General features: G+C 45.8%; 1 protein-coding gene across 2 annotated transcripts in view; it reads left to right on the top strand.

Annotated features, from left to right (window-relative positions):
- ZNF821 (zinc finger protein 821) overlaps positions 1-24,613 on the top strand; it is a 188,592-nt gene that overhangs the window by 20,746 nt on the left and 143,233 nt on the right. The window lies entirely within an intron of this gene.

Here is a 24,613-nt window from a genome sequence, read left to right as displayed (position 1 = left end):
TCGTATGCTAATTAAGTTCCTTGTATTGCACTTTTACCTCTGACCTCATGACGAGTGCAGAGGGGTTGTGTTTAGAATAAATACATATATATTTGATATATACCTTGTGTGGTGTGCTTTCATTTGGTACTCAAGGGATTATAATTGGTAAAAACAACTAGCTTAATTCGCTCTCTGAAGTCTTAGCCTGAAGACTGCTCGTCACTGCTGCCCCTAGGATAGCTTTTTATAAGGTTGATTTTACAACCACCATCAATAATGGTCGATTAGACTGGTGCAAGGTGCCCACTAGAACTAGTGGACATCATATGCCAGGCTAACTTCTCACATGTGCCCACTGGGCGGCGGTGTTAGAACACATCTCAGCTATGATGGAAATTGAACTCACACCAGATCCCCTATTGGCGCTCTTATCCTTGCCACACCACGTTCCAAACGCACATTGGCATCTATGGCTTCAATACTGAGTAAGTGGGAAATAGCACTTCACTTTAGGGAACAATCGCCCACCGGCTGCGAAGAACTGGATTAAAAGTATGAGCCGCTGTGAGAGAGAGGGCAAGGACTATGCACCTTTACAACCTCCCACTTCATGTCCCAAGGATATTTGGACACTCTTCTTTGTCTACTTACTATCTCTTGACCAAGACATCTCTGATTGAGAATACAATAGTTGGAAACACTGTATTGATTGTGGCCCTGAGTGATGGGCCCGCATATGTTCCTAGATCACCACCATTACAACCTAGAAATGCATATGTACCTGAAACGCATATTTGTATGTAACACATTGCTGCCGAATTTATTGGTGATGTGACTATGTCCATGGTTTCTGCTTTTCTTTGAATGACGTTTTATGCCTCGGTCGTTAATTTTGAAAACCAATAACGAAAATGTTTTTAAAAAGTGATGTTGCTCTCCTGACGTCTGTCTCAGAGTTCAGTATTGCAATCTCTTGTTCCAGTTGGCGATTCTGCCTTTCCTGGTTTCTGTCACCAAGTTAAATTGAGCTGAGATGGACATCTATCACTAGGGTTGACCAGTTTTTATCACTGGAGTTGAGGATGCAGTCTCTCCTCATACGTGTCTGTGGGTTGTCCTAAAACCCATATTCAAGTGTGATGATGGAGTATTTCCTGCCATCTGTTTTTTTTCTTACAACAAATTTTATTCAGTTTTTTGCCAAATAGTGGCCTGAGGGCCAGACATGGATATCCTCAATCACCAGAGAAATAGTACAGCTGTAAACCTTCGGATCTTCCAAGGATTGATAAAAGGTAACAATAAGAGGAATGAAAAGAAGAAAAAAAAAATAAGAGAACATAAACACATGTTCATGAGACGCTTGTGCCCTCCACCACCCGCATCGTATAGCAGATACAAGCCACAGAACAGTAAGGCCGTTTCTGGAGTCCTGGCCGTATTGATGAGTTTTTTCATCTATGTACATGTCTATAGTGCGTACAGAGTTGAGTATCAGCCCCCTGTACTCTGCCAAATTTTGGGAGTTTTTTCGGGGCACCCCTCGATCCTGCTATCTCTTTTAAAGTTGTGATACCAATTCCTCGTCTAATAGCTCGTTCATATCATTTATCTTGGTGTATTTTCCTAGGTTGTGTATTGTGGTCCCGGCTGGTTTTTGCCAGTAATTCTATCTGCTATGCTCTCTTCTTTTCTGTTGGATCAGTGTTTCAGTTCTGAAGTCTCTGTCCTTGATCCTATTTCAGGGTTCAGCGACCCTTGACCCTGTACTCAGGTAGGTCGCCCCCCCAGCCGCCACACTGTCCTCCTGTGATGCTGCCCTTCCACTTTCTGCTGTAATTAGACCGCCTCTCCCGCTCCGAGGTCGGCCTAGCCCTTGCCTTTGCCTGTGCTTGTTTTCCTGCATGCGTCCTCCGCCGTTTCTATTGCCTCTTTGTTTTTTTTCTCACTTGTTGCCTTTATTGTACTTATTCACTGCCACTGTTGTGCCCTTTGTGTCCTCGCCCCCCGGTCCCCCGTTTTTGCCTTCTGTGTCACTTTCCCGCCGCTGCGTCCCTGCGGCCCCACCCCCCGCTGTCCCATTTGCCGCCCTGCTCCCGCCTCCCAGCTGCTCCTCCCTCCCACAGCCCCTCATATGGAGGCTGCGCAGCGGTGAAGGAAGCGACCCTTGACCCTGTCCTCAGGTAGGTCGCCCCCCCAGCCGCTACACTGTCCTCCTGTGACGCTACCCTCCCGCTTTCTGCTGTAATCAGACCGCCTCTCCCCCTCCGAGGTCGGCCTTGCCCTTGCCTTTGCCTGTGCTTGTTTTCCTGCATGCGTCCTCCGCCGTTTCTATTGCCTCTTTGTTTTTTCTCTCACTTGTTGCCTTTATTGTACTTATTCACTGCCACTGTTGTGCCCTTTGTGTCCTCGCCCCCCGGTCTCCCGTTTTTTCCTTTTGTGTCACTTCCCTGCCGCTGCGTCCCTGCGGCTCCGCCCCCGCTGTCCCATTCGCCGCCCCGCTCCCGCCTCCCAGCTGCTCCTCCCTCTCACAGCCCCTCATGTGGAGGCCGTGCCTGGACCGCGCCCAGCGCCAGAACCCCTGGCCACCGCCGGAGCCAGGGTACCCGACTGAGATACGACACCGCCGCTGTCAGCGCACTCAACACCGGACAACCAACCGCCTGCTACCAAGCAACCCCGAAACGCACCCACGGACCCTTCACCTGCCTAGCCTGCAAATTCACCTGCCTCCGATCCTGCACCCCGCCCGCCGGACCTAACATCAACAACAACCACCTCAAGTGCATCCTCCTCAACACCCGCTTCGTCCACAAGCACGGCATCGAACTCTGGGACCTCCTCGACACAACAGCACCGGACGTCGCCTTCCTCACGGAAACCTGGATGAACGCCTCCTCTGCCCCCGACATCGCCGTAGCCTTCCCGGACGCCTACAAGATCACCCAGAAGGACCTCGTCAACCAAACCGGAGGAGTAATCGCCATCATCTACAGGAACACCATCAGCGTCACGACCAACTCCGAAGACACATTCTCCACCGCCGAGCACCTACACTCCCAGATCCAAAACCACACTCAGAGGAACACTCATCTACAAACCCCCGGGCCCGCTCACACAATTCAGCAAAACCATTGTGGACTTCGTCAGCCCGCACGCACTAACCTCACCAGAATACATCGTCCTAGGGGACCTGAACTTCCACCTGGAGAACACCAACGACAACAACACCACCACCCTGCTCGACAACCTCGACAACCTCGGACTCAAGCAACTGGTGAACAACCCACCCACTACGCCGGCCACACGGTGGACCCCATCTTCTCCGCTAGCAACCACTTCTCCTTCAGCTACTCCGCCGGACTACACTGGACCGACCACAGCTGCATCCATTTCACCTACAAGAAGACCACATCCCACAACTGCACGCTACAGATCCCCCACAGATGCTGGAGCAAAGTCACCACAGACCAGCTAACCACATCACTGAGCCAGAACCCACCAGCTGACACCTCTGACACCGACGCAGCTCACAATCTTGCACAGCGGATCACCAACTGCGCCGGCAACCTTGCTCCACTGAAGAACCCCCCAGGCAAGACCAGCAACAGGAAAACCATATGGTTCACCAACGCCCTCAAAGACTCAAAGAAATCATGCCGCCACTAACGGATGACAGAAAACCTGACAGCCCTCAAGAACGCCACTCGCGAACACCACCAGCTGATCCGCATCACCAAAAGGATATCGTTCAAAGAGCAGCTGGACAACAACACCCACAACAGCAAGGAACTCTTCAGCATCGTAAAAGAGCTCTCCAACCCCAGTGCCAGCAACAACGACATCACACCGTCCCAAGACCTCTGCAACTCCCTCGCCACGTTCTTCTACCGCAAGATCACAGATATACACAACAGCTTTGACGCCCAGACTCCGCCTCCAGTCACCAAACCAACGACCCCCACCACCACCCTAAGCGACTGGACCCCCATCAGCACCGAAGACACCACCCACGTCATGAACACCATCCAGTCTGGCTCTCCCTCTGACCCATGCCCCCATCACATCTACAACAAAGCCGACACCATCATCGCTCCCCACCTCCGGAACGTCATAAACAACTCCTACGCATCAGCCACCTTCCCAGAGAGCTGGAAGCACGCAGAGATCAACGCCCTTCTGAAAAAACCCACAGCTGACTCTAAAGACCTCTAGAACTTCCGCCCCATTTCTCTTCTTCCCTTCCCGACTAAAGTCATCGGAAGACCGTCAATAAACAGCTGACTGCATTCCTCGAGGCAAAAAACTCGCTCTACTCATCCCAATCCGGATTTCGAGCCAACCACAGTACTGAGACAGCCCTCATCGCAGCCACCGATGACATCAGGACCCTGATGGACAATGGGGAGACAACCGCCTTCATCCGCCTAGACCTCTCAGCCGCCTTTGATACCGTCTGCCACCCCACCCTAATAACCCGCCTCTACAACACTGGGATCCAAGGAAAAGCCCTGGACTGGATCACCTTGTTCCTCTCCAACAGAACCCAGAGAGTCCGCCTCCCGCCGTTCCGCTCCACGGCCACCAAGATCATCTGCGGCGTACCCATCCGCCTGGGACGACTCCTGGTGGCCCACAGCGCTGGGCACCGCACTGACACCCACGGACCACGCACGCAACCTGGGATTCATCCTGGACTCCTCCCTCACGATGACCAAAGAAGTCAACGCCATCTCATCCTTATGCTTCAACACCCTGCGCATGCTCCGAAAGATCTACTGGTGGATCCCCACAGAAACCTTTAAGACGGTCACCCAGGCCCTCGTCACCAGCCGACTGAACTACGGGAACGTCCTTTACGCAGGAACCACAGCCAAACTTCAGAAACGACTTCAGCGCATACAGAACGCCTCCGCACGACTCATCCTCAACATCCCTCGCCACAGCCACACATCTGCCCACCTGAGAAACCTGCACTGGCTCCCCGTCAGCAAGAGGATCACGTTCAGGCTCCTCACCCACGCACACAAAGCGCTCCACGACATGGGCCCCGAATACCTCAACAACCGCCTCTCGTTCTACACTCCTACCCGCCAGCTCCGCTCCGCCAGCCTCGCCGTCGCAACCGTCCCACGGATTCGCAGAGCCACCACCGCCAAAACATGGAACTCCCTCCCCGCACACCTACGACTGACCCAGGACCATCTCACCTTCAGGAAACACCTCAAGACCTGGCTATTCGAGGAGTAGCGGCCACCCCCCTCCCTTCAGCGCCTTGAGACCCTCGCGGGTGAGTAGTGCGCTCTATAAATGTATTGATTGATTGATTGATTGATGCTGTCTTTCCCAAAGTGTGTCCCTGAGTTACAAGTGTTCTCTCTTGATGTATACTCAGCTGCGTCTTAGACTACATGAAGTCTTGCATCCCTTTGTCCAATTGCAGCTCCAAAATTAAGACACTGTGCACTTACTTGACATCTGCTTGCCTACCCTCAAAGTATTTAGCAGGAGGCCTGTCTAGGTACATTAGTTTACCCTCTGGCACATTCGCCTTCTCCCCTTGAGACTCAGAACGAATCTAAGCGTTTAGAAAAAACTTACAACACTCCTCTTCTGCTTGCCCTATGGCGAGCTAGGCAAATAAGGCAAACCTTGCCTCCAAATCATTGCATGCACATAACCAGCTTTTGCTCATGAACCGGACAGATGCCCAAGGCTGATCAATGCCACTTTGGACACCCCAAGTGCATTACATCAAACCTGCAATGGAATTCTAATAGGGCACTTAAAGTTTTTGAGCCGTTATGTAACAGAGACTGTGATATAGTAGTACTTAGTTCAAAGTTCACCATAGAGTGCATTCTACAAGTGGTATTTTTCAGGTTTCCTTTAATTGAGAGACTACAAAGGCATTTTTGAGTATTTCAGCCCCATGTCAAGTCACAGTTCTTCAATGAACTAGGATACATAATTTCATCCACCTTTTGGATCCCTAAATTGTGCTTTTGGGAGTCTTTGCCAGAGCTGGAGTCCATTTCTGCAGTATAACAAGCATTTGAAATACAATAGGTCTTGCATTTGCAAAAGTTAGAGCTGTTGGCATTGATGCTGACAATGAGTTTTACTTTTGTTTTTTTATTTGCAGTGGTGTAATTATATTTGCATAGCGCTATTGCCATTAGTATAAAAAAGCAAAAGTAAAAAACATTGTCATTTTCAACGCCAACAGCTCTAACTGCAACAATTTTAAGAACTATTGCATTGGAATTGCAATAAGTCTCACATTTGTTGGAGTTATTGGAATTATAAATGCCAATGTTTTTTTACCTAGCCATGTTGCAGGGTGGATTTACCAGATCTTCTTTAACATGGCCTCATTCAACATTTCCTTCCGAAGACTGCAATTCTCCAGACCACCTACAGAGGGCCGCCCTCTGCATTACTTATCAACCCTGTCCTCAGTATGGCTTCGAACTGGGCTCTGTGAAACAGCTATGACGTCTCCTCGACCACTCTAGGGGTGCCCTGTCTCAGGGTGCAGTACCATTTGTGGCCAAAAGAGGCCCCATTCACATCAAAGTTGGCGTTATTGGCATTATAAATGCTAGTGTTTTTACCTCATCATGTTGCAGAGTGCAGTACCATATGTGGGCAAAAGAGGTCCACATATGGTACTGCACTTTGCAACATGGTTGGTAAAAAACATTGGCATTTATAATGACAATAACTCCAACTTTGCAGGTTGCAGTACCATATGTGGCCAAACGAGGTCCCATGGGACCTCTTTTGGCAGCCACATATGGTACTGCACCCTGCAACATGGATAGGCAAAAAACCACTGGCATTTATAATGCCAATAACTCCAACTTTGCAGGGAGCAGTACCATATGTGGCCAAAAGTGGTCCCATTCACCCCACAAAGTTGGAGTTATTGGCATTATAAATGCTAGTGTTTTTTACCATACCATTTTGTAGAGTGCAGTACCATATGTGGCCAAAAGAGGCCAAATGGATCTCTTTTGGACACATATAGTACTGCACCCTGCAACATGGCTCTCTTAAAGAGGGCGAGCAGACATCACAGCTGTTTAAAGGGCCCAGTTCGAAGCCATACTGCGGACATGGTTGAGAAGAAATGTTGAGGGCGGCCCTCTGTAGGTGGTCAGGAGAATTGTATATATAGATACTTAGGCAACTAAACAAAATGTATGGAAACAAATGTGGATACTAAAACCCAGATCAATTCATATGAAAAAGCTATGTATTCGTATAAAAAAACTGGAACTGCAAAGGCAGACTCAATATACATTCAATAAATACATGATCCAAGAAAAGAAAGTTTTTTTCAATTTTTAAAAAAAACAATGTGTACTTCGAGCTGAATTGTGATGGAACAAGCCTATATTTTTCAATCAAACCTCCACATTCATCCTTCTATAACAAATTCATATTATTCAATTATTATTACAGAAAAAAAGGCCTTGTGAATGTTCCTAATCATATAAATTCTTCTCTGTATGTCTAAGCAATGTAAGAGTGCAGATTTCCTTTATGATTAATTATATTGTTATAACCTACATAGACTTACATTGATATAATGGTGAAACAAGATTTCTTAGGAACTGAACACTCTAATTCCTTACGGCTTGCAGCAAGGGGGTGAGGTAGATGAAGACTAAATTGTCATATACAACAAGGCTTGTTGAGCTGGAACATCAGTTTGTACAACATGGCTTGTGAATTGGGACCACCCGCGTTTCTGCTGTGCAGCCTTTGTTAGGAAGCCATGATGAAAGGAAACCTAAAAAACATCGATAAAGGACAATCTGGGTTAGAGTATAGAAGCCCCATAAAACATGATTAAGTTAACAGTTTAGCATACGTGTCACAAGCAAATACCTGACTAATATGTGAAGAAAAAGACAAAATCAGTGCTTCACAGGAGAAATGTCTGTGCTTGGGGGATTAGATTGTTGTTTCGCCCGGGCAGGTTAGCCACAGTGAAGTGCATAGTGGGGCCTACCCAAAAATGAGGCTTTAAATCGAAGACAGGACACAGAGTGGCCTCTGATTTTACAAGCAGCCCCTCCGAAAGAAAACGTAACCAAAGTTGAATGGTGACCACAGTTCATAAGTTAAAAGTGAAAAAAAGAAAATGTGCTCTGAAGTTACAGCTGCCAGATGGACTTAATAAAATAAGAAGAGTAGGCTGCTGAATAAACTGTGATGAGCCACTTAGAGCCTCCCTAAATGTCAGGGGGTGGTAGAAAAGTGTTACCTTATTTGTACAGCGGTTTAAGGATAAGGATGAGCAGTGATAACTGTAGTAATTAGGTTCAGAGGCGAGGCCAGCTTCCAAGGTAGTATTTATTCAGGAAGAGAACAACTTAACATCCACAGCAGGAGGCCAGCAATAACGATCCTCCACGAACAGGGACTCATCAACAACGGAGCATTCTACAGACATCAGAAGTGACCTCACAGATTCCATTCTATGACACAGCATAGAATACCACACACCTCCCCTCTTTTAAAAATAAAATAAAAAAAAAAACGAAAAGAAAAGAAAACAGTTAAAAACGAACAAAATCCTTGAACTTCATAGGAGGACACTTAGCACGTGAACTCCTACGAGAAACAACAAGGTCCTGATTGCAGACCGTGGAAGAACAAGTAGAAGGATCATTATGTGCAGAATTCTCAGAAATATTATCATTGGTTACATTTTCATGAAGAACAGAATCATTGTACACATCAACATTATTAGCATCAACAGAAATGTTGTCTTTACATGAAGAAAGATGATCAAAGGCTTCATGAGTACCAGAAAGTTCTGAATCATCATTAATAATTCGCAGACTGCTAGTAGGTGTTAAGTGAGGTTGTGATTGGGAAGATCTACAATTATCAGATTTACAAATAGAAATGCGTCTAAAATTCCAGATTTTGCCATCCTCAACTCTAACAGCCTTGCTGAAAACTTCAATACCCTTGACAGGATTGGACCATCTGGGAGATCCCTTGCGAATTTGCCCACCAAACTTCACTCTCACAAAATCCCCAACATTTAACCTTGAAGAACTAGGATTAGTTTTCCGAACAAAATTGTGAGACATTCTATCTTGGTACTTACTTACCCTATCTCTAACAGTTTTCAAATCCAATTCCAAATAATCACCATTCTTAGATTTTAACCACCAAGGCATGAGTTTAGAGCCAGGTTTTCTACAACGTAACATCTCGAAAGAAGAAAGACCAGTCACAGAATTGGGAGACAAACGATAAGTCAAAAGAGTAGCTTGCAAAGCCTTTTTCCATTTCAAACCACTACGCAAAGCTAACTGACAAGATTCCTTAATAACCCTGTTGAAACGTTCCACTTGACCATTAGCTTGAGGAAAATAATTGGAAACTCTCTTATGAACAATACCACAACTGTAGAGAAAAGATGTAAAAACTTCACTGACAAATTGTGGACCATTGTCAGAGATGATTTCTTCAGGTAAACCTTCTCTAGAAAAAACTTCATTCAAAAATTCGACAATAACATCCGAATTGACTTTCTCAACAATTTTCAATTCCGGCCACTTCGAGAAGTAATCAACAAGAACAATGGCGAACATATCTTTACCAGACTGGTAATTAAAGGGGCCAATAATGTCTATACCTAACTTACGCCATGGATTTTGGACAAACTCAATGGGAGTAAGACCCACGGAAATTGGTTTCACGGATTTGGCGCTCAAGGAACAAGGAGAACAATTTTTGACCCATCTGTCAATCATACCATCCATACTAGGCCACCAATAATACTCTCTAATTCTTCTCTTAGTTGTGAACATTCCCATATGGCCTTCATGCGCAAGGTTACAAATAGACTCTCTCATATCCTTGGGAGGAACAATTTTATCAGCTCTGAAAACCATTCCAGAATTTGCCATTAATTCATCCTTAACCTTAAAGAAAGAGGCCAATTCACCACTAAGTTTCCTCTCTTCAGGCCAACCATTACTCAGAAAAACCTTCACATCCTTCAAAACTTCGTCATGTTCCATAGCTTTTTCCCAAACAGACTGAGAAATTAATTTAGATTGTTCATTACTAATGATGACATTTACATCAGATATACCAAAAGCCACATCGCATTCATCAGTGTGTTCAATAGTAGGGCAATCTTTTATGGGAAAATGAGACATGCAATCTGCATGAACATTGGAGCGACCTGGAACATAAACAACCACACAGCGATATTCTTGTAACTTAGCAGCGAGCCTCGCTAGACGAGCAGTGAGAGTTCTACCACCCGAAGCAGATAACATACTAACAAGGGGTTTGTGATCGGTTCTTAATGAAAATTTCGTACCCCACAGGAATTGGCGGAAATGTTGAGTGGCCCAAGTGCAAGCAAGTAACCCCTTCTCTATTGTGGAATAATTAAATTCCGCATCACGAAGAGACCTGGAAGCGTATGAGACTACATATTCCCCCAGTTTGTCCTTTTGCATTAACACAGCTCCTTAGCCAACATTACTAGCATCCACACAAACTATGCATTCTTTACCTACTGAAAATGGTTTGAGAAATGGAGCATCAATAATTTTACTTTTGAGAACATCAAAAGACTCTTGTTGGTCTTTACCCCATACAAATGTTGCTTGTTTTTTCAATAAAGAACGTAAAGGATGTACCAGAGTAGAATAATTTTGTACAAATTTCCCATAAAATTCAGTAAGACCTAGAAAAGACAATAATTGTTCTTTAGAAGTGGGAATGGGAGCTGCAGTAATACTTTTAACATGGTTGAGTTTAGGTTTAATACCATTTTTTGAAATTTCATGACTTAAGTACTCAACTTTGGATTGCCTAAACTTACATTTGGAGAACTTTAAGGTTAGGCTTTTCTCTTGGACACTGCCTAAAACAGAATGCAAATTAGTGTCATGTTCACAACAATCTTTACCAAAGATCAGAATGTCGTCTTGAAAAGCTAATGCGCCACTGCAGTTCTTGAGTACATCTTTCATCAGCCTTTGAAAAACTGAAGCAGCACTAGCTAGTCCAAAAGGCATTCTCAAGTATTGGAACATACCTTCCGGAGTAACAAAAGCAGTTAACTTTTTTGAATCTTCATGTAACTCTACTTGGTGATATGCACTGGCCAAGTCAATAGTGGAAAATACAGTGGCACCAGCTAATGAGGAGATTAATTCATGGATATTCGGTAAGGGATGCTTATCAATCCAAATTTCTTGGTTCAAACTGCGAAGATCCACACATAGACGGAGATCTCCAGAGCTCTTAAGTGATAAAACAATGGGAGATACCCATGGGGAAGATTCAATTGGCTCAAAAATGTGTTTCGAGAGAAGATCATCCAAATTTTTTTTAAGTTTACTCCTGTAAGCTAATGGGACATTTCTTACTCTGTGTCTAACAGAAACAGCATTCTCATTGAGAATTATTTTATGTTTGAAATCAGAATATTTGCCAAGGGTATCTCTGAAGACATCAGATAAATTCCTCTTAAGATTTTCAACAAAATGGGGATCATCACCAATCACATTGGTAGTCGGTTCAACCACAGTATTTACATCTGAATCTTCAAAACATACAGGAGGGTTGGAATTGGGATCTAGTTTAATACCTAATTGGCGCTGATGTGGCCACCCCAGAATAGCTACTCCTTTAGTAGCTACATAGACCTTCCCATTGGTGATTCGATTTCTAACTTGAAGGGTAGCCCAAAAATATCCCTCCAAATTTTTTTTTTCCAGTGTAACCTCCAGGATATATATCGGGAAGAAAAAGTTCTCTGTTGCCCCATAAACTTCTAAACAGATTTAATCCAATGATAGAGTACCATGAACAGGAATCTATCATTAGGTCAATCGAAATATTGTCTACTAAAATGGGACAAGAGGGAAATTCTTTAAGTTCATCTTCATCTACAGAAAGAATGCAATTGAAACTATGGATAACTTCTTCTTCCTCTTGTGAAATGTAGTTGACCCTTTGAATAGAACGACACACATTACCGAAATGTCCTTTTCTTTTGCATTTGACACACACTCTGTCCCAAGCAGGACAACCTTTGTAATTGCCAACATGGTTGGGAGTGGGACTTCCACAACGATAACAAGAAATGTTCTTTTTCTGAGAAAACTTGTTGTCAGGATAATTCTTGTTTTCACCAAGTTTCTTATCACAATCTTTTCTAAACGAACCTTTGGAGGGAAAATTAGGATTAGTTTGGTTTTTAATTAAAGAAACTTCAGGTTCAGGAACTTGAGGTTTAACACTAGCACCTCTAATTTCAGACACAAACAATTCTGATTGTTCTATGCCCTTGGCAATGTTAATAACAGCACTAAGGGAAGATTCTGTGCCAAGCCAGAGTCTTTCTTGAATTTTCTTGCTCTTTATTCGCATCATAATCTGATCTCTTAGGACTTGTTCATAAGAAATTGTTTCGAAAGAACAGTAACAAGCTAAAGAGCGAAGAGCAGAAACGTAATCTTCAATGGATTCGTCTTGTTTTTGAACACGAGAATAAAACTTGAACCTTTCCATGACTGTATTTATTTTCCTTCCAAAACGAATTTTCATTTGCCTAGTAGCTTTCTCAAAGACATCAATGTCTCCAGCATCTTCAATAGGAGGAAGATTGTCAAATTCCTTAATTCCTGCGCCTCCTAAGCAGTGTCTTAAAAGAGCAAGTTTGCGTTTGGCAGAGCACCCATCTTTTTCAAGCACTTCGACATATGCTATAAACATTGGGAACCACAAGTCCCATTCAATGTTAGGATCACCAGCTGTTTGCAAAAAATGAGGAGGAGCAGAAATGTTCGACATTGTACACAAAGAATACTTTTACTTAAGGATATTAAAAATGGAAAAAATAAGAAGAAGAAATACCTTAAGTAACTTCTTTTTTTTTTTTTTGAAAGGTTGACTTCGAGTGAAGATTTGCGATGTAAAATTATTTTCCAAAACAAAACACGAAGAGAAGGAAAATTTCTAAAGATGGTGGCACGTAAATGACGTCAGCGCGTCATGAAAGGTGAAAGGTAAAGCCCATGGTGCTTTGCGACTGACTCCGAGAATTCTCTGAAGACGCGAGCGTCACTGACGACGCTGCTGAAGAACAGAGGAAAATGTCGCATGCAGCGCTGGAACACACGGAGCGTTTGAAACATGCGAGCTCCAACGGCGTCCAGAGAAAAGGCAGGTAAGGAGCGTACAAACAGGAAAATAAGGGTGCGCCAACGGGGAAAATCGTTCAAAAAAAAAAAAATGATAAACAGTACTTTACCCCCACAGAAACGAAGGTAGAATCAAACTCCAGGTGAAATGAGGCGTAGAACGAAACGTGAACGTTGTTCTGTAAGTCCTGAAATCCTAACTCTTGAAATCCTCAATCCCATCCTCGTCGCCAGTAATTATGTAGTAATTAGGTTCAGAGGCGAGGTCAGCTTCCAAGGTAGTATTTATTCAGGAAGAGAACAACTTAACATCCACAGCAGGAGGCCAGCAATAACGATCCTCCACGAACAGGGGCTCATCAACAACGGAGCATTCTACAGACATCAGGAGTGACCTCACAGATTCCATTCTATGACACAGCATAGAATACCACAATAACATGACTACATCCCTCAGATTGATATTCTAGCTGAAACAGATAGAAAGTCTGTTAGACCAATGATTTTAAACAGGCTAGATAGTCAGAGATTCATAAAAGGCGGTTCATGTACTATCCGGGTTTCTTCTTGCCTGCAGATGTTGTGGGCAGAAAGTACTCAGAGTTAGGTGTGCTACACGATATAAAGAGCCCTAAAAAAATAAATGAATAACTATATATATATATATATATATATATATATATATATATATATATATATATATATATACACACACACACACATATATATATGTCCATATATACAATTAGTAGCTTTTCGTATTCAGGTCGAAAACGTAACAAAAGTACTAGAGAGGGGGGCAAAGTCTTTGTGTTCCTCAAAACATATGATCGCAAGGAACAAACAAAAGAAAAGCAACGTGGGGGGCGAGCATGCCCTGCCTGAAAATAGTGGTCCACTGCTGTAATTAAAAGCTACAGATTAACAACACGTATAACATGGGGTGTCCTCATGGCAGATTATAAGAAGAAACAGGGCGGTACTAAGGAGCGACTACTAAGCATAGTGACCAACGAAAAGCTACCATTTACAAAGGACCGGGATGGGAGCCAATTAAAAAAAGATGGGCAGAAAGTGGACGGAGCTTTATGCCCATACCTGAATACAGCATGTTTTGCAGAGACCGAGCAAGCTCTGCCTATGCGAGACCTAAAAAGGAAGGAGAGAGCATTTATAAAGATGTATCCTCAGAATTGTAGGGAGCTCTAGATCATCACAATACTGTGGTGAATAGTTTGGGTGGGCTAAGAAGATGAGTATTGTGAGATCTCCACCCTCACTGACGACATGTAGGAAGGCCCAAACTGGTCTGGGGTTGATTGTGGTCCTCCTGGAGAGGGCATTGACAGGCAGGGTGTTATGGATGGTTCCCATGAGGAGAATGGCAGTATTCCTCTACGTTAGGGAGGCCTCTGTCTAGCATGGCACAATGGTTGACAAACTACAGGTTGGAAGGCTACCTAGAGCTGTAGACTAGTTGCATGCATTCCTCTCATATCACTTTGTGTGTTTGATACTAACATACCCAACCAAACAAGAAACCACGTTAGGTGGCCAAAGTAATAAAAAAAGCTGAGACAAAGCCTGATTGGAAACAAAGTAATGCATAAAATAGGAGCAAATAAAAAATACAGGAGTCCAGACGACTTTCTTTGTGTATTGGGGATCAGGAATAACACTCCTGTACACACCAAGCATGTACTCACTCTTGTGCTACAGAAAGGAGCTAAGACCTACCTGTTCAAGGAGCATCTCTGTAAGCAACGATAAGGGACCTCTCAGCCATTCAGGCACTAGTCCTGGAGCAGAAATACACGTTATATATTGTGCACTACTCAAATCTACTCTCTCTTGGCATATTGGTACGTAGAGAATAGCACTGACACCCCCGTCCTCAGTGCGAGAATCGATAGCAGTCACATCAGTCCCCTCCGTTATTCCCAGGACTCCTGGGCCCGGAGCTGATTTGATTATGGCCATGAAAGAGTCTGTAACCCAAGAGAGTCCTAGGACATTCTTAGATGTGTGGTAAGTAAAGCCCTGGCAGTTTCTCTTCTGTTTGCTAGGAGAAACCCCTGTTACATCCCAGAGATAAGCTTTTCACAGCCTTAAAGGTTAGGTTTCCACCAAACCAAGCGGTGAAGAGAGTGAAGTCTCCATCACATCTTATTTGTTCTAAATTGGTGTTCGATTTAGAAACATGTATTTTAGTAATTGAAGTTTTGTTTTACTGATATGAAGAACCGGATTAACCCACTTACTGGGTCTCGGCGGCTGGGGAACCGCCCAAGCCTTCCATACCCTTCATACGTAGTAAAAGGAGACACAGGAGCCTTCGTCTGCAGGAGGAACCCAGATTTATTCAAATAGCCCGGGCTATGGAACAGAGTCCCAAGCTAGTCAGAAACAAGACAGAGGAGGCTGCTGCTTTACTCCGCAGCTTAAAAGCCTTTTATACTTTTTCATCTCAGTCTTTTGGCTGTTAGTTCATTGTTCAATCAGGGCAGTGTTTGCAGTTGATAACCAGATCCAGACGACGTTTGTAGATGGTGACCTGGTCAAGGCTTGGTACACAAATCATTGTTCACTCTGCTTGATCAAGGCTCAGTCTTTCAGGTCATTGTTTAATCACCTTGATCAAAGCCCCGTCTTTCAGGTCATTGTTTAATCACCCTGATCAAGGCCCAGCAGTCAGACCATTGTCCAGATAACCTGATCACGGTGTCAAGGATGTTTACCAGGCTGGGAGCAGGAATGGAAAACAAATAGGGTGTGAGTGTCTCATGGCTTTCTGTTGAACTGCAAGAACAGGGGGGTTGGGTGTGTGACAGTTCCTGGGCAGAAATGCAGGCTGCAAGATGGCTGTTGTCGTGTTAGTTAGATTTAACCTCAGGCATCAGCAGAAACGACCAGGTGGGTCATGTGGAAGTGTTTGACACGAGATGGCAATGAAAAAGCAATGGAGTCTCGGTACAAATCATGCCGATCAGAAGAACACTTTTCCTCAGATACATAAGCCTTTATGATTAATGTCCTCTTCTATGATAAAGTACTTTTCCTAAAATTGAGTCAAAGTACATTCCTGCAAAAGCCTTTTTATTTTAAACTGAAAATCTCTTTTATGTTTATCATAAAATAATACAAAACGATTCCCTTCTCAATACACATCACCATCATCATTTGCATTTCTTTGAAGTTTTCCTCAGGTTTTGAGTTCCAGGGGAGATGATAAACTCCTTAGTAACTGCAGTGCTGTAAACTACGTGTCTGAGACCCAAAGCAAGGCAAGGCAAGGCAGGCACTCTGATGTGACAAGCAAGTGAGGCAGGAGCCTACAAGCACCGGCAAAGGAACTGATAGTCAGTCATGGAAACTACCCTGCCTCACTTATTGTCTGTTGTCGAAGGGCTAGAACAAAGCATCTGCTACTGGAGTACTTATGCCCTGCAAAGGCCCTGAATGTCTTCGAAAATATCTTGTAGAAACGGAGGGATTTTCATACTTCTGTTTCTGATGGATACCTCTACCTGCAGATTTCCAACCTTTTGTATATCTCAGGTGTTAGACTGTATCTGGAAACTTCTCAATAGCTCTCCACAATGGTCGGGGGCGCTGGCTCCACCTCAGTGTGGGAAGTTGCACCCTCATGATGTCAATGTAGCCATAATGCGTCCTACTTGCACCCTGACGTCAGTTCCCTTCTCTTTGTGCTATTGACACATATCCTCTTCTACTCTCCAGGAATAAGAGAGCACGTTCAATTATGCGAGTTCAGAATTTCTGCTGTACAGAAAACCCATCTTTTGTTTGATTTACTAACCTTTGCTTTATCGATAAGAATATAGTTCACATATAGGGTACATGTGTCCCCCTGACTTGCCTCTTAGTTCACTAACATCATTGTCATAAGGGCGGTGTCAAGGGCTGAGGCCGGAATGTTTCTTAGCTCATGTTTAAACGCTCACATCTAATAAATATATTACTAAAGCATGATTTGATAGCGCACTGTCATTTACAAACAGAACAGTTTCCATTGAAGTGGCCTCAAACTTTCCCACTAACATGCAGTTTTACTGATAAAACGATGTAACGTGTAGACAATGATCTGTGGAAATTGGGGTTCCGCTAAATATTTATCATTTGCGTATCGCCAAGTAGTGTTCTGATTTGTATTCATCCTATTGAAAGCTTTTTTCATTACACAGTTCACAAAAATGGGCTTTCATGACAACTGAGATATTTTTGGAAATGTTTTTACAGTTCATTTACAAGCTACTTAAATGTTGTGTGTTAGAAAAAAACATGACCGCTTTTCATTTCACTCTTTGTACAACACGATGGTCAGGCAATTAATTTGACAAAATCCTCTAACTTTGCTGTCAGAGATCGAAAAGTAAGCACCAACCTCCAGGATAAAATAAGCAGCAAATTGTAAAAACGCAGAGCAAATGTGACAAGATAAAAAAAAAAAATTAAAGGTATCTTTATAGATCATTTACTTTCTGGGTGAACAGAACACCTGTTCTGTGTCAGCTCACCAGAATGAGCCAGTAGACCTTAAAAATAGCTTACCCTGATAAAATCTGACTTGCCATAGTGAGTGGGCCTGTACCAGCCATGCTGTTTGACTTTGTCTTTCCCATCAACAAGCCCAAATCTCACTTGGTACCCTCTCAGCGCTTCCTGTTCAAAGGGGCAGTACTGGACATCACATTGAGAGAAGCCTTTCTTCCCTCTAGAGTGGGTTAATAACATAGAGGGTAAGATTATTATGTTTCAGAATGGAGCGAAAGTCCCAGTCCTGATGGTCTTACACCAAATAGGTTTGCTCGATTCCTGCCTTCTGCTTAACACCCAGGCAAACTAGCATGTGACAGTTGTGCCTCTGCAAGCAGTGATCCCATCATGCTGAGATCTTCGCTATTTCATGATGATCTCAAGGGACAAAGATTTGATGTGGAGTATGGAAGGCAATCTGGTGCAAGAGAAGCCACTCCAACTCACGCTGGCAGTGGTTACAGTGATAATGGATGCTTCCACTCGAGGGTGGGGAGCCTATCTGGAGTAACTGGAGCTCAGAGGTCTTTGGTCTCCAAAGAAGCAGATTTGGCATATTAATCTGTTGTAACTCGGGGCACTTCAGCTGGTGCTCCAAGCCTTCCTGCTGTCCCTTTGTAGACAGTCTGTCCAAATGTGGTACATCAAATAGCTGGGCTGCAGGGTCACATCCAGTGCTTAATCTGAGCCGGTGTTTTCCGGTGCTAAGCACAGCCACTTAATTGGTTTCCGATGCTCGGCACCGGCACCTAATTGTCAACACCATACATTGAACAGTCTACCACATGGTGGTGCTGCTCATCTAATTTACAGATGAGCAGAACAACGGTTGTTTAGGAATACACTATACATTAACATTACATTACCTGCCTCCCCAATCATTCCTTTAGCTTTGGGGACCTGGAATAATCTGAACTGTCTTATATGCGAGAGAGATGATTAGTAGTTGTTTTGGCAGCAATGACAAGGGCAGTGGGTAGGGCAAGCTGCAGTGGCCTCCTGGTCAGATCCCTGACACTTAATATTTTACAAATTAAGCACTGGTCACATCTTCTCTGTCAGAAGCCTATGCAGCTCTTGACCTGGGGTCAAGAACATCATATCTGGTTTGTAGCCAGCCACCTGGCTGGAGTGCTATATGTTCCAGAGGATAGCTTAAGTCACTGTCATCTTTCCAATTATGAGTGGGGAATTCATCCTAAGGCAGTCCAGCTTATCTTCAGGCTTTGAGGCACGTCTTTGATCGATCTCTTTGCCACATGTGAAAACACCAGGATCCTTTAAAAAGAACATTGGGGGACATTTTCCACTTTCCGCTTTATTATGTGTTTCCTCCAAGGGTGTGGCTTGGAAGCCTGAGATGGCGTACGTGTGAGCCTGCAGCTCCGCTCCAGGCTATAGTTTATCCTGCAACATTGCAGCTGGCCGGGACCCGGGGGAGGGGGGGGGGGCGGTGGGGTCCTGTGCGTCGGGGGAAGCCCTGAGGAGGATTTTGGTGCTGTCCGACATCCGGAACGGGGCTATTTGTAGGAGATCTGGTATTGGGGTCACGAGCCGCGCACCCTCAAAATGGCGGCTTGGGTCTCCGACCAGAGATGAGAGGCTGAGGCGATCTAGACCTGAGAGGTCCCTGGCGAGACGACCCCGGGGTGAAGAGAGTCACCCGATACCGCCCCTCGGTGAGTGGGCTGAGTTACAGGCCTGTTGGACCTCGGTCGGGCCTGGAACGCCCAGCTGCGGCCTTGAAGACACCGGGAAGTTGCTGTGGGTCGATGAGGACTCCTAGCTGTCGATCCCAGGCAAGATGGCGAAGACTGAGGCGGTCTGGGCCTGAGTGGCCCCAACGTGCTGGCCGGTAGCAGTGCGGAAGCTAGAGGAGACTCCTTGCGGGTGCGGAGAGAAGTCCAGACTACTGAGCCGGAGTGAACCGCTGGGCTGCGAGGGAGGCATTGCCCGTGATTTAGCCTGGGGCTTGCGGTGGTGGTTTTTTCGTGGCCTACTTCGGGGCACGGTGGCTGGATAGAGTCTAAAGAGCTGGCTCCGGAGAGTGTGGAGTCCCGCATCAGCCAGAGCTGGACTCGGAGTGAGGGTGGATGAATGAGGCCTGGATGTGGTGGTTGCACTCTGTGAGTTGAAGACTGATATTCATCGCCCGGCGGCCTGGCTCAAGTGAAATTCAACTGACCCTGGGACTGTTTGATACATCCGAGGCCAGGTTTGAAACTAGGTGCATAGGAGCCCTGATGGGTGGCACCTATTGGACTGGCTCTCACCTTTCTGTACAGTGCTAGATTCATATCTGCCTGATTGGGGCACCGCTCTGATAGGCCACCAGGACTGCTGATTACATGCTCTGGAGACGCCTGGGAGGCTTTCAAGGTTGAGAGGTAAAAATGTATAATCCAGGGCCCCAGACGTGGACTGACGGTGAGATTCGTGGTCTGTGGGATCATACCGCCCGATAGTAGTTTTACCAAACCACTTGCATGCAGGATGGGCACCCCTAGAGGGACTAACAAGGCAGGGAAGGTCCAAGGATTCCAAGGCTAAACAACGCTTAATAAGCTGGTTTCATAGGCAGATGGAGACACACTCAAAGCTCTGGACCTCTTGAGCTTCGTAAGGATAAGTGAGTTTGAGAAAAGGAGAGTGTGTACTCCGTGAGAGTCAGTATTGTGCTTTTTGGGATGAATACCCGTTCTTTCAGATTTTCATATAGAAGACACGACTACTTCGAGTTGCAGTGTGACATCTTTATTGTTGTGTTGTGAGACATAGACAGCCGACACCTGTTTCGCCCCCTACTGGCGAGTTGCACCGGGGCTTTCTCAAGGCTATTTACACCGGGCCGACGAAGGCTGAAATGCCAGAAACCGGTCCCCGGTAGCTTGTCTCCTTTCTGGTGAAGAATTGGCTTGGTAGTTTAGTCTAACCTGTTCCCATGATGCACTGGGCCAGGGACAGACTGATTTGCATATAGCCAGGTTCTGAACTGGGATGGTGCAGTGAGATAAATAACGGTGATGGATCAAGCCCTGATCTTTGGACTGGGTAAGAGTGGTCTGCTTAATTCAGACACTCTGTTCATCACCACCCCCTTTTCTGAATCATTTACACAAATGCAGCGTATACTACAACTGTTTCCATATTGTCAAAATTCCAAAACAGGAGTTTCAATACTCGCAGAACAATATTCTTCTGTAAGATTGCAGAAGGCTAGTCGCTGCAGTTCGGTCCCTGCCCGCGGCTCTCGGCATTCGGTATGTGCCAAGTAGTCGTGTCTTCTATATGAAAATCTGAAAGAACGGGTATTCATCCCAAAAAGCACAATACTGACTCTCACGGAGTACACACTCTCCTTTTCTCAAACTCACGCAACCCTAGAGGGAGGCAGACAGGGACTGCACTGAAACAGGAGGAGCCGGCCCAAGACCAAGCAATGAAAAACCCTGGCAGTACCTCCCCAGAAGACCCGGTGAAGCAACAGTTGACTAGGATACTAGACGCAATAGCGGACACCAAAGCCACACTACACCAATATATCAGTATGGTGTCAGTGCAGTTGGACCTACTTAGAGCGGAGCATAAGAAACTCACTGATAGAGTGAAGCAAACTGAATCCTCTATTGCTGACATGGCGCTGCAGCAGCGGGCATTGTCAATACAGGTTGGAGATCTGTCTGATAGGGTCCGCTTGCTGGAGAAGAGAGCAGAAGATGCTGTGGGGCGGAACAGGAGGAATAACACCAGGGTCCTGGGCCTGCCGGTGGGAGCAAAGGGCAGTGACTTGGTTGCCTTCCTGGAGCACTGGTTTCAAACGGCAGACGCGCCGGAGGGCCTGTCAGCGTTTTATAATCTGGAAAGAGTGCACTGAGTCCCTGCTGAGCCACCGGCCCTGGGGGGACTCCCACACCCAGTGGTGGCTAGGCTCCTTCACTATAATGACAGAGACACTTTGTTGCAAAAGGCTCGGGCCGATGGCCCTTATATGGTGGAGAATAGTTGGGTTTCAATTTTTCCAGAGTACACCCTGGATGTACAAAAATGGCGTGCCTCTTTCTTCGAAGCCAAAAAAGGCCTGCGAGAAGAAGGCCTGCAATATTCCATGAGATTTCCTTCCTGATTACGTATATTTTTAGACGGAGAGACTCACTTCTGTGAAGATCCCAAAATGGCATGGGAGGGGATTGAGGCCTACAGAACAGAGAGAGCGCAGTCGACGCGGAGAGCTGAGGCATTTCCCCAGGGGAGAGAACCCAGGAAACGACTTAGGAGGCGGTTGGGGTGTAGTGTTCTAAAGAAACCTAGCACCTCACAACTGAGAAGGAAAGGGCTGAGGCACTGCATGCTATGGCTGCAATCATGCAGGACACAAAATCGCCATCGGAGATGGGATCCCGCTTCCTGAGAGGGACCCAGGGTTCGGGTCGGACTCCTCCTGAGGCGACAGCTTGATCCTTCCTGTGGTGCCCCCGAACACGTCAGAAGAGATTGTATGACTTTAAGGTTTTTCACTGCCGCTGGAGGGCTCTAGTGGGCTTGCAGGCCGCCCGCCGGAGGGCTGGGCACCGGCTGGAAACGGACAATTTGAGCTGGCGCTCCAAAGGCAGTACTCTTGTCTTGGGACAGTTCTTATTTGCCACACCGCTCTAAGGTCCTTCTCACAGTGGGCTTGGACATCATCTAGTCGTTAATGTTGTATGCATGGTTTGGGCGGCAGGTCGTTGACGGAATGTCCTGGGGTCAGGGAGTTGCTCAATCTAGGGATTCTTTTTATGGTTTCTGTTACTCAGCTTGTAGTAGTGGATGGGGGTCTGCAACTGGGGGGGCTAAAAAGTGGGAGGGCCACAGAGAGCGGTTGGTGAGAAGTAGTCTGTCACTATGTCGACAACACACAGGGTCGTAAGGTTTATAATGTGGAATATTAGAGGGATGGGGTCTATTACAAAGCATCACAATGTGTACACCTACTTAAGGCGGATAGCTTTCCTTCAGGAGACTAACCTAATCAAAAGTGAAGTTGACAAGTTGCACAGGAGGTGGAGAGGACACTTGTTTGCAACCACTTTCTCAGCATATGCCTGAGGAGTATTGATCTGGACATGGCCTGGTGTCCTCTTTGATCTTACGCATTTGTTGATAGACAGCGAAAGCAGATATGTACTTATTGCGGGGAGGCTAGCGGGCAGGGAGTTGATGTTGGATAGTGTGAATGCACCTAATCTTGATCAAATCACTTTCTTAACTGCTCTTTCGGCTCGAATGGCTGAGTGTGTGGGGGGCATGCTGTGCTTGGGAGAGATGTTAATTGTGTTGCAGATGTTACAATTGATCATTCCCACTCCCCTCCCCCGGGCGCACAGGCTCATTGTGCAACAGCGCGCTTCCAGGGTTGGATAGATCATTGGGTGCTGGAGGACATTTGGAGAGTGCAACACATAGGGGACAGAGAATGCTCTTACTTTTCCGTCATACATCAGGTACACACCAGGCTTGATGCCTTTCTGTGCACACAGTCCTTTAGTGGCTGTGTTACACATACAGAATATTTGGGACGAACCTTCTCCGACCACAGTCTGCTCTTGATTGTCCACCAGCCTTTGAGAAGACGCCCGCCGTTCCCCGTGTGTAGGCTGAACCCTCTTCCTTTCATGAGTCCTTAGGCTCCATTGTCGACACATTTTTTTTTAACCAACGCTCATGCAGCGTCCTCCGCATTGGTGGAGTGGGAAGCATTTAAGGTGGTTGTGCGGGGACATTGCCTGGGTCAATCAATAAGGGCACAACGGGAAATTCTGTAGGAATTGCTAGATTTAGAGGCTAGGATTAAGCATCTAGATAATGCTCAAGGGAGTGATGCCACAGCCCTGCTGAGCTTGCAGGAGACACTGGCGAGCTACAATGACGCCCTGGAAAGGGTAAGGTGTCACAGCTACAGGGAGTACCTCGATAAGATGCAGAGGGAAAAAGGGAAAGCAGGTCTGCTACTGGCGTGGCTGATTAACCCCTTCGGGGCTGATGACGAGCTGGGCTCGTCATAGCGTAGCCTCCTCGCACGCTGATGCCGAGCCCAGCTCGTCACGTAACATGGGATATAGTAAATCATCGCGTAGGAGGGGAATTGCGCTAGCGCGCATGTGGTTAAACCAGAGACCCGGGGTCGCCGATCACCCAAGCTCAGACCAAAACGGGTGAATTGATTTTTAATCCAGAAACAATTATTCTATGAGAGGTTATATACAGCCCCGGCACTAGTGACACATTTTCGTATTGGGGACTTTCTAGATTATCTACCACTATGGCTATTAGACAGAAACATACAGGACGAGCTGGGAGGCCCGGTGACCCTGTAGGAAGTTTGTGGGGCTTTTGCAGATATGGCGACTGGTAAAACACCTGGACCAGATGGTCTACCTGCATGTTTTTATGCAATATATGTAGACAAGCTTGCAACACACTTAATGACTCTGTATGAGGAATCTCTGCATCTTGGGAATCTCCCTGAATCCACCCAGGATGCGTTGGTGATCTCTCTCCCTAAAACCACAGAGAAGGGTGCCCGGGTTAGGGATTATGGACTGCTGTCTATGCTCAACCTGGATTTTAAGATCCTCGGCAAAATGTTGGCGCTTTGATTGCTCCTGCATATTCAAGCCCTTATACACCCCGACTAGAATGGTTTTATTCCTTCCGGCAAGACCTCCTACAAGCTTCGTAGACTTTATTCCATCCGCTACCACATTGAGGTGAGATCCATGCAGCAGGGTTTTCGGTTGACCTTGAAAAAGCCTTTGACACGGTTGGCTAGCACTACCTGTTTGAGGTAATGTTGCGTATGGGTCTCGGTACGGACTGGGTGAAATGGGTACAAC

The sequence above is a fragment of the Lissotriton vulgaris genome, chromosome 12 (assembly GCF_964263255.1).
Source record: "Lissotriton vulgaris chromosome 12, aLisVul1.2, whole genome shotgun sequence".
Taxonomy (NCBI): Eukaryota; Metazoa; Chordata; class Amphibia; order Caudata; family Salamandridae; genus Lissotriton; species Lissotriton vulgaris.
The sequence above is the reverse complement of the archived record's forward strand: the minus strand, read 5'-3'. Positions and strand labels throughout refer to the sequence as shown.